Source organism: Eptatretus burgeri, chromosome 3, assembly GCF_056783735.1.
Source record: "Eptatretus burgeri isolate ZD-2024b chromosome 3, Ebu_testis_v1, whole genome shotgun sequence".
NCBI lineage: Eukaryota > Metazoa > Chordata > Myxini > Myxiniformes > Myxinidae > Eptatretus > Eptatretus burgeri.
In genome coordinates this window covers 73997297-74009058 of record NC_140963.1, presented here as the reverse complement: position 1 = coordinate 74009058, position 11762 = coordinate 73997297, and the positions used below count along the sequence as shown (strand labels likewise).

General features: G+C 45.6%; 1 pseudogene; it reads left to right on the top strand.

The window, feature by feature from the left end:
* The first annotated feature begins 3729 nt into the window (after nucleotides 1-3729).
* LOC147030188 (uncharacterized) lies at nucleotides 3730-8232 on the top strand (annotated as a pseudogene).
* The last annotated feature ends 3530 nt before the right edge of the window (nucleotides 8233-11762 follow it).

The following is an 11762-nucleotide window of genomic DNA, read 5'->3' as shown; positions in this document are numbered from 1 at the left end:
CTCAGGTGGGCCGAGGAAGGACTTTGCACGACGGAGGATTCCCAGTCGGCGACTGACTTTGGAGGTGATGCTTGAAATGTGTTTTTCCCAGGAAAGGTCATGGCAGATAGTGAGACCCAGAAGCTTGAAAGAAAGGACTTCTTCCAGGTGATTGTTGAGAAAGTGGATGGGGGGGGGGGGTTCTAAATGGTCCTTTTGGAGAGACATAGTGAGAGTGTGAGATTTGTCTGGATTGAAAGACATGTTCCATGTGTTTGACCAGTTTGTGATTTTACCCACATCTGCAGTGAGTGAAGAGGTTGCTGCTTGCCGGTCTGAGGGATGACCGATGGTACGGCAGAGGGTGGAGTCGCCGGTTTATTGACAACTAGTACATGCTTGTAAAAAAAAAATAATAATAAATAAATAAATATTCAAACCGTGAGCAACAAACAACAACCACACAGGCCGTTTCTTCGCTCTCGCGTGCCTGTATGTGCGTGGCCCGGAAGTTTGCATATTATTCGCAGTTACGATTATTCGCAATTTAGTTTTAATACCCAATTATTCAATTAGCGCCAACGTATTTTACCTTTTCCCAATGTCGTGGCAAGGAAAAACAAAAATAGAAGAGAAGAGAGAGAGAAAAAAATTTACTTCCTGGTTCGAAGCATACCAGCACTCTGATGTTACCGAAATTTATGCACCGTCTCAAATGAAAACAATCATAACTTGGGCCATTGTGTTGATCTATAAATATGCATAAGAAATCGAGAAATTATTAGAATACACGAAGTCATTATTATCCAGAAGCCCTACGTTGTAACCCGTAATGGCGAACGTGGCTGAGCTTCCCTTCCCCATCGGCCACGCCCACGCAACAACGTGTCTTGTCATTGGTTTGGTAAATAAATGGCCAGAACTTGGGAAGCACTTGTCCGATTAATATCAAACCTTGAAAAGGCACATCCTCAGGTCCCCAGAAATATATCTGGCAAGTTTCATTTAGATCAGACCAGTGGTTGTCGAGAAACAGCGGTCACACACACACACACACACACACACACACACACACACACACACACACACACACACACACACACACACACACACACACACACACACACACACACACACACCTGGAATTATAGATAGATAAATCGCTCAAAATTTTTTTTGTTTTTTTTCCACCCACTTTCCTCGCTGATATCATCGAATACCTGATCTTCATACCTACGAATCTTCATCACTTTTTTAAGTGCTTTAGTTTTCAAATTAGGACCTTGGAGCGATTTCACGCATTTTATGATGCAATTTGACATGATCGACTTTCACGGACTAATTAAAGTATATCATCGAAATATGATTTCAGTTTTGAGAATAGGATATCGTCCGGACTAAATAACTGCCAATCTGGAGTGAAGTCTGAAAATTAAAGAAAAAAATGGTTCTTATAACTAAGCCGATACACCTATTTACTTTAAGCGAGCAAGGCTCCAGTCCCGACTTCTCCATATATACACGAGAAAATGTGAAATTTCCAAAGCATTCAACTTGTATTTTTCTACTGTTTGGACAATTATATTGAGTGAATAAAAGATTTAGGTGTGTGCCAAAATTAACCAGCTTCATTGAGCCGGTTTCAGTGAGTGCAACGAAAATGACCAGCGGGATCAACGCGAAGGCGGCCGTGGTTGGGTTCTCCGTTGGGAATCTCAGGAGATGGGAAGGCCAAATAAATTAAATTTAAAATTGAATTGAAAGAAAGAACAAACGATGAACATAACGGGAGGATTAGGGTGAGTAAAGCAATGGATTATGGTGAGTAAAGCAATGGATTAGGGTGAGTAAAGCAATGGATTAGGGTGAGTAAAGCAATGGATTAGGGTGAGTAAAGAAATGGATTAGGGTGAGTAAAGCAATGGATTAGGGTGAGTAAAGCAATGGATTAGGGTGAGTCAAGCAATGGATTAGGGTGAGTAAAGCAATGGATTATGGTGAGTAAAGCAATGGATTATGGTGAGTAAAGCAATGGATTATGGTGAGTAAAGCAATGGATTAGGGTGAGTAAAGCAATGGATTAGGGTGAGTAAAGCAATGGATTAGGGTGAGTAAAGCAATGGATTAGGGTGAGTAAAGCAATGGATTAGGGTGAGTAAAGCAATGGATTATGGTGAGTAAAGCAATGGATTAGGGTGAGTAAAGCAATGGATTATGGTGAGTAAAGCAATGGATTAGGGTGAGTAAAGCAATGGATTATGGTGAGTAAAGCAATGGATTATGGTGAGTAAAGCAATGGATTAGGGTGAGTAAAGCAATGGATTATGGTGAGTAAAGCAATGGATTATGGTGAGTAAAGCAATGGATTAGGGTGAGTAAAGCAATGGATTATGGTGAGTAAAGCAATGGATTAGGGTGAGTAAAGCAATGGATTAGGGTGAGTAAAGCAATGGATTAGGGTGAGTAAAGCAATGGATTATGGTGAGTAAAGCAATGGATTATGATGAGTAAAGCAATGGATTAGGGTGAGTAAAGCAATGGATTAGGGTGAGTAAAGCAATGGATTATGGTGAGTAAAGCAATGGATTAGGGTGAGTAAAGCAATGGATTAGGGTGAGTAAAGCAATGGATTAGGGTGAGTAAAGCAATGGATTATGGTGAGTAAAGCAATGGATTAGGGTGAGTAAAGCAATGGATTAGGGTGAGTAAAGCAATGGATTATGGTGAGTAAAGCAATGGATTATGGTGAGTAAAGCAATGGATTAGGGTGAGTAAAGCAATGGATTAGGGTGAGTAAAGCAATGGATTAGGGTGAGTAAAGCAATGGATTATGGTGAGTAAAGCAATGGATTAGGGTGAGTAAAGCAATGGATTAGGGTGAGTAAAGCAATGGATTAGGGTGAGTAAAGCAATGGATTAGGGTGAGTAAAGCAATGGATTATGGTGAGTAAAGCAATGGATTAGGGTGAGTAAAGCAATGGATTAGGGTGAGTAAAGCAATGGATTATGGTGAGTAAAGCAATGGATTAGGGTGAATAAACAACTTTAGAAATATTTCCACTCAATTTTTGTTTTTTTTTCTGTCAGGAATGGATTTCCCCTTTAATACATCTTAAAATTCAATGGGATTTTGAAGTACGATTGAAACGATGTTGTCCAGGAACACATCGATTGCGTAAATACCTGGAAGTGTGTGTGTGTGTGTGTGTGTCTGTGTGTGTGTGTGTGTGTGTGTGTGTGTGTGTGTGTGTGTGTTTTGTGTGTTATGTCTGTCGCAGTGTGTGTGTGTGTGTTGTGTGTACAGTGTGTGTGTTGTGTGTTATGTCTGTCCCAGTGTGTGTGTTGTGTGTGTGTGTGTGTGTGTGTGTGTGTGTGTGTGTGTCTACAGTATGTGTTGTGTGTTGTGTCTGTCCCAGTGTGTGTGTGTGTGTGTGTGTGTGTGTGTGTGTGTGTGTGTGTGTGTGTGTGTGTCTACAGTTTGTGTGTGTGTGTGTGTGTGTGTGTGTGTGTGTGTGTGTGTGTGTGTGTGTGTGTGCTGTGTGCTGTGTGCTGTGTGCTGTGTGCTGTGTGCTGTGTGTGTGTGTGTGTGTGTGTACAGTATGTGTGTATGTATGGTGATAAAGCATAACAACATTATCTTGACTCCCCCTTCTCCCACTCCTCCATTCCTCCCCCCCCCCTTTGCAACGCCTTTCCTCCTCACCAGTGCCTTATTATATAAAGAGAGTCTGGCCAACTATTGTGTCGATCATGCTGCGCTCTGATTGGTCAATACCCGGTCACGTGCGTTGCTGGCGCCATGTTTCAGCCCAACTCAACGCGAGTGAATCTTGGAGCGAAATTAGAATTTTTTTTCACCGTCTTTTCACGTATTCTCGTCAGATTTTGACTTTTTTGATGACACAATGGTGTGCTGTGTGGCAGTGGGGTGTGCTGTGTGGCAGTGGGGTGTGCTGTGCGTCCCGGGCAAGGCGTGAAAATGCACCGCTTCCCCAGGGACCCGGAAAGACGTCGCCGTTGGGCCGTAAATGTGAAAAGGGAGAACTGGACTCCACACGACAATGCCGACCTTTGTGCGGTAAGTAGCGGCGGTTTGCAGTTCCCATCCGACAGGGTTTATTCTCATGAAAATGTACAACTGCACAAACTCTGATGCGAGGCAGGGGCGGGAAAAATGGAGGCTGCGAAGCAGCCGAGCACGACGGCGTTTGACGGTGCCATTGACAAGCACATGATGGAGGTACTGGTGCCCTTCTTGAAGCTACAAGATGCTGACATCAAGGCTGTTCATCAGCTGATATGTCCAGATTTGGACCTTGAGGAACTCGGTATGGAATACCAAGATCTTGTGTCTTCTGGACAAGGAAAAGACTTGACTCTCAACAAGCTGGTCATGTATCTGGTGTCTAAAGAAGTGTTTCCAAATCTGGTGAAGGCATTAAAAGCAGAGTTGTGGCTGCCAAGCCTCATTCAGCAGATGTTGAGCGTCTTATAAGTAGCAGTAATGCTCTGAAAACATGTGAAAGATCAAGAATGTCAGTGGAGACGGGAAATCTGTATTTGTACATACATTACAACATGCCACCATTAGAAGCATTTGATCCAAGGGAGGGGTTATGATTTGGCTGTCATCAAAGGCACGCAGAAACAAAAGCCATGACAAAGCAAAGTTTCAAGTCCACTTCAAGGGAGTTTTCACAGAAGCAGAACACAAAGTAGAGGATGACGAGCCTGACGAGGTGGAGGTACCACCTAAGAAGAAGGTCAAGAAATTCTAACTTCTTTCAGTTTTGCTTACTTGGACAGGTTCAAATGTTCATTTTCGTTAAGTTCTACAGATTTTGTTTAATCTTACTCATTCCAAATACAGCTAGCGAGTTGGACTTACCTGAAACTTGGTTCTCATGTTAGTCGTAGTCAACCTCAGGCTCAGGTTTATGATTTTGTTCTTTGTGTGACTATGAGCAACCACTTGTGGTTTCACATCTACTGTAAATACGTTTGATAATCCTCACTGTTTAAGATATAATTTGTAATGTGAAATGTGGTAGTCTATGTCATATATTATGATTTATGTAATATGTATGATTGCATTATATTGTAAGGTTAATAAAAAAAATAAGTTTTGGTCAGCTTTCAGACTATCAGTTATGTCTATTGTGGTTCTTTCCTAGTTTATGACACCCTAGCCATGCAAATTCAAACAAAGAACAAATTGACAACTGCACAAATCTGGATTTACAACTGCACATTTTGAATGTACAACTGCACGTTAGAATAAACCCTGCCATCCGACGTCGGATCGGAGTATCTAGGTTAAAGTCAGATTGAATGAATACCTGTCAGATCGGATCCGATCGGAGCGCTGAAACAGCTCAGAATCCGAAAGAATGAGACGTAATCCGATGCCGAAATTTCACTAATGCGTAAGTAGTGAACACCAGATTTGCAATATATCCGATCCGATACACACCACTAGCCGTAAGTAACTTTCTTACATTGGTTTTATCCACATTAGCTTAGGAAATGGTGCTTACAGTTTTCCCGTAAAATTCAATCCCTTCAACTGACGACGGTCGTCAAGTGGAACAAAATGCACTGACAACGTCGCTGGATGACTGTAGCTGCTCACTGTTTTTCATTTCTAATCTTTATCTGATGTATATTTCCCCGGGATTCCCAGCATACGTTTCTGTGGAAATCGTTCCCACATTTTGACCGGGAATCTCAGGAATTTCCCGTCCCGGGGTTCTCGACTGCAAATCGTATTTGGAAACCTTCATTGACTTCGAACTGAGTGTCAACACGTAATTCAATTTTCCGTTTATTTGTTTTTTCAGAAACATTTCGACGACGGTCAATATGAAAACAGGAGGGTTGATGGTTCAAGACCACTCAAGCACAATGCCGTCCCGACTGTCTTCCCGCATATTGTGCCTATCACGAAAAGGAAGCCGAGGAAACGACCCCATGACGAGACGACACCACAGAAGGAGCCTGTCCCAGATCACATATACGCAAAACAAGACATGCCTGTGAATGACGACGACAACCATGATGTCCAACTCGTTGACCTTGCCTCCGATGCCCCTGTAAAGCCAGCTGAAACCGACCAGGGTCCTGACTACGACGCCAAGATCGCAGCAGTGGAGGCGAAAGTGGTCTCTCTCAAGTGGCGGTTACATGAGGCACAGTGGGACAAATGCAAACAAGCCAGGGAGCTCGTCACTCTGAAGGCGAATGTCCAGAAAGTTTTCAACCTCGATCAGATCAACAAGCCGTCTCATCTCAGCACAAGGGGTACTCGGTGGTCAGCAGAAACCTACAAGAAGGCTCTGCAACTCTGCTTTGCATGTGGCAGTACCGGTTACGAAGTCCTGTTGTCGCAACACCAGCCGCTGCCATCGCTTCGTTCGTTACGACGGAAGATGGAGGTTATTGCGATGGAACCTGGTATTCTTGATAAAGTGTTCGACTTCCACCAGCTGAAGGTTGCTACCATGAAGGAACCGGAGTGTGAGTGCTGCCTAACGCTGGATGAAATGACAATTGAAGTGGGATTGCAGTTCGACAGATCATCCAGTAGTTTGCGTGGAAATGTATCTTTGCCAGGACATGGTGGCGCTGCAACTCATGCCCTCGTAGTCATGCTGGCTGGCATCACCTCCAGATGGAAGCAAACAATTGCCTATCATTTTACGGGCAATTTGGTGAACAGAGCCAATTTCCAGCTACTTGTGACTGAAATCGTACAGTGGGCTCATGTCATTGGGCTCCACGTCAATGCAGACACATGTGACATGGGTTAGTGCCAATCGAGCAATGTTCAAGAACTTCGGACTGGTTAGTTCGAAGCACGCAGTGACTGTCAATCAAATTCCCCACCCATGTGCTGACGGCAGGTTCCTACACTTCATGTACGACGTACCGCACCTGATCAAGAATGTCAAGGCGGGTCTGGTGAATGGGAGCAAATTCAAGCTCGGTGCTGATATCGTCTCCAGGCATGATCTGCCTTCAAATGTTGTCAGCCTGGGGGCAATCAAGGAACTGGTGACATTTCAGGGCAATGACGATTTGAAACTGACGCCCAATCTCGGCATGAAAATGGTGTCGAACACCGCCCATTTCAACAAAATGAAAGTGGGAAAGGCATTGAATTTTTTCAGTAAGTCGGTCAGTGCTGGGCTGCACTACCTGGTGGAAAATGAAGGTTTTGCTAACGACTGCCTGGTTTTTGGACTTTATTAACACCTGGTTCGACCTGATGTCCAGCCATCACCCCGCCACCGCGCTCAGTAAAGCGAATACGTGTGCTTACGAGAAGGCGATCCGGCACCTTGAAGAGATGCTGGTGGTATTCGGAGGGATAGAATGTGGCAAATCGTAGAAGCCATGGCAATCAGGCATCATATTATCGACCTCGTCTGTGCTCAACATTCAGAGAGAACTGCTGGCCAGAGGACACCACTTTGTGCTCACATCCAGACTCGCGCAGAATTGCCTCGAGAACCTGTTTGGGTGGGGCCGATTCAAGAATCCTGTCCCAAACGCGCTGGAATTCCGACAGGCTCTGAAGTTCATAACGGTGGCGCAATTTCTGAAGTGTCCCGCGTCCGGTAATTATCTCGAGGATGACCGGTCATTTTTAGTGGATTTCCTCGACCCTTCGAAAGAGAAACCGGCGACACCAGACGAATGTGACCAGGACACATTCAGCTATTTGATTGGAGAGCTGCCTCCTGATCCTCTCAGCAAAGCCCAAGAGAGCAACTTGTATTACCTGGCTGGCTACTGTATCTCCTCCGTCTCCAAATCCTGGACACATTGCACCACTTGCCTTGAAGCCGTGGAGGACCGCCGAAAGTCTCTTTCGCAGGGCAGTCGTGAGGCGATAACAAGACTGAAGGAGTACAAAGAAGGCGCTTTGACTCATTGCAGTGACGAGGCTTTCAAGCTGTTCAGAGAAGGAGAGAAGCAGTTCAGGATGGTGCAGGACCAGTTGAATGGGCATAACCTGGTTGAAAAACTTGTCCGTCGTCTGTCAGCTTTCTCAGTTGATATTCCCGACTGCCACGATCTGAAAACGAAGCTTCTGACTTAGTTTTTCACTGTGCGTCTGTACATCTATTCCAAAGCGCAAAATTCGATCCGTGTCAGCCAGGCAAAAGTTGGTACTGCCAGTCAACTCGGCAGCAAGAGCACGGCAATGAGAGCGTGTGTTAAAAAACAAATTAAGTAGAACTGAGCTTGGTGTCAGTTGTTCGTATTAACCCCTTCAGGACGGGAGGCGGCTATAACCGCCAGGCGGTTATAGCCGCCTCCCGTCCTGAAGGGGTTAAGTCGTATGGAGAAGAACCGAAGATGGTTTTGACTTTTAGCCACTTCTGGACGGGTGACGGCTATAACCGCTATTGCTATAGCGGTTATAGCCATCTTCCATCCTGGCCATCTATAGTCATCTCCCGTACTTTTTTGTTTTGGCGTTTTATGAATCTTGTACTCTGTAATTCTGGGTCAGGTTTCTTTTAATTCATCCTGAGGAGCCCTCCGAACCATGGTTGGCTTTGCTGAACTGGTCAATTTTGCGCTAGATTTCTAGCCTCTGTGGTTCGTGCGATACACAGCTTTCCATAGATTCAGGCAAGAAATCTTGTACAGTCAAGAAATAGATTAGTCCGTCCTCAGTATGCGACTTGCAGTATTATGCCACCTCAGTTATTTTTGGGTGGGTTTATCAGCATCCAGAATGCACCATCTTGTAGAGTGACTTATTTTTGAGCAAAGCTCAAAATTTGAAGTCGAAACTCCCATTACTTTTTGTGTAAGAAGGAAAATGCCCGTTCATATCGCGCCGCGCGTATGCTGCCGCATAGCCAGCATCACGCTGGCTGGGATGCAATATGGTGCCTGCCTAGCCAGTTGGCCAAACTCTCTTTATATACGGCACTGCTCCTCACTCCCCACTCCACCTCACTCCCCTCCCTCCTCTCTCTCGCCCTCATTCTCTCTCTCTCTCTCACTCCCTCCATCCCCCCCCTTCCTCGCTCTCCCTCTCTTCCTCGTTCTCACCATTCTTCACCTCCTTCCTTGCTCCCCCACCCTTCCTAGCTCCCCTCCTTGCTCCCTCCTCACTCTCTCCTTCCCCCCCTCTCCTCGCTCACCCATCCATCCTCACTCCTCTCTCCTCTATCTCTCTCTCCCACCCCACTCCCCTCTCCTCACTCTCCATTCTCCTCCCTCTTCGCTCCTCATTCCTCCCTCCTTGCTCCCCGCTTCTCTATCTCTTACCTCTCTTCTTTCTCTCTCCCTTAATGTTCCTGTCAGTGAAGCTACTTGTTAATATTAAAGGTGTTTGAGACAGAAAGCTGAAACTCCCCAAAGGTGATGTTACATTTCCCATGGTGTACTCCTTTCGTAAGCCTGATGTTGGCTTAGTAGTTATGGTGGTGGCTTTGGATCCTAGGGTCCTGAGTTCAAGCCCCATTGGCCACTGAATTAAAATACACCAGGAGGTTGACTCAGCCTATCATCCTTCTGAGGTCGGCAAAATGAGCACCAGTGTACTGGTAAGGGGGACATTACATCGGCGGCAAAGCTGCGTCCCAACCAATGATGCAACCAGCAGGAGACTCCTTTTGTGATAAATAAAGGTCGAGTTGAAGCCCTGCCAATGATATTTCTGAAATTAATTTGTGAATGGCTGTTGAAGAGTTGCATACATATCGATGGACATTTAGCTTCTCAAAAACCTCTGCTGAGAAGAGGTGCAAAAATATACAAATATATACTGAACGAAAAAGCATAAAAAAGAGGAAGACAAATGGCCTGTTAGGGCTTTGCCATATTCACACTCCGTTAACTTCATCAATCAATTTACTTATGTCTATCTACAGCCTGGTGTTGGCTCAGTGGTTAGGGTGGTGGCTTGGGATCCTAGGGTCCTGAGTTCAAGCCCCATCGGCCGCTGAATTAATACACTAGGGCAGGGGTCGGGAACGTGTGGCTCGCGAGCCAGGTATGGCTCTTTTGATTATTGAATCTGGCTCGCAGATAAAATTGGAGTTTGAAACTTGGAAAGCCCAATATTTCTCGCAGAAGCTTTACCTATAGTTTGAATGGTGTCGTGCTTCATTCACGTGCAGGGCTGAACTTGGCAGAAGGAGAGAAGAAAAAACACCTCCGAATTGTCTGAAGCGGTTTTTGTTTCGTCCAGTCATGCGGCCGACGCGAGTAGTGATTTCGGTTCCTCCAATGACGTGCCGCCGCCGAGACGCGTCACGGAATTCATCTCGACCAATCACGCGCCACCGCTGAGGCGACTCGTGATTTCGGTTCCTCCAATGACGTGCCGCCGCCGAGACGCGTCACGGAATTCATCTCGACCAATCACGCGCCACCGCTGAGGCGACAGCATCCCAGAGTCGGCCGGCCGCGCCGCACCTCTCGAGTATGTCAGCCCTTGCGCAGGCCAGCCAGACTCACTTGGGTCAACATCTCCCTCTCTCTCATTTGCTCAAAGCTAACCCTTCGACGAAGAAGATGGCGAAAAGAAAAAAAGATGAGGAGTATCGTACATTTCAGGACGAATGGGCCGAAGAATTCGCCTTTGTGGAGAGAGCAGGTTCTGTGGTGTGTCTAATTTGCAATGACAAAATTGCATCGATGAAACGGTCGAATATAAAGCGGCACTTCGACACGCGCCATGCTACCTTTGCATCAAAATACCCTGTGGGAGACAGCAGAAAGAAAGCGTGCCAAGAACTACTGAGCAGGGTGCAAGCCAGCCAGCAGCAACTCCGCGTATGGACCCGGCAAGGTGACTATAATTCCGCCAGCTTTGCTGGATCTTTAGCAATAGTGAGGAACGGAAAACCATTCACAGATGGCGAGTATGCAAAAACGTTCATGCTGGATGTCGCCAATGAACTTTTTGATGATCTTCCGAACAAAGACAAGATAATCAAACGGATACAAGACATGCCTCTGTCGGCAAGAACTGTTCATGATCGTACCATCATGATGGCAAACCAAGTGGAGGAAACGCAAGTGAAGGACATAAATACAGCGCCGTTCTTTTCCCTGGCTTTGGATGAGTCAACAGACGTAAGCCATTTGTCGCAGTTCAGTGTGATTGCAAGATATGCTGCTGGTAATACACTGCGCGAAGAAAGTCTTGCTGTTCTGCCAATAAAAAGGTCCACAAGAGGTGAGTATTTATTCAAGTCTTTCATGGAGTTCGCTCAAGAAAAAAATCTACGAATGGATAAACTTATCTCGGTGTGTACTGATGGTGCTCCGTGTATGGTGGGGAAAAACAAAGGATTTGTGGCGCTTCTCCGTGAACATGAAAATAGACCCATCCTAAGTTTCCATTGCATTCTACACCAGGAGGCACTTTGTGCTCAGATGTGTGATGGGCAGCTTGGCGAAGTGATGTCGCTGGTCATTCGTGTGATCAACTTTATTGTTGCCCGAGCCTTAAATGCTCGCCAGTTTAAAACACTGCTGGATGAAGTTGGAAATAACTATCACGGTCTGCTTTTGCACAGCAATGTGCGTTGGTTGTCAAGAGGGAAGGTGCTTAGCCGTTTTGCGGCTTGCCTGAACGAAATCCGGACTTTCCTTGAAATGAAAGGGATTGAGCATCCTGAGCTAGCCGAAACTGAGTGGCTCCTCAAGTTTTACTATCTCGTGGATATGACTGAACATCTGAACGAGCTCAACGTGAAAATGCAAGGCATTGGTAATACAGTGTTATCCCTTCAACAAGCCGTGTTTGC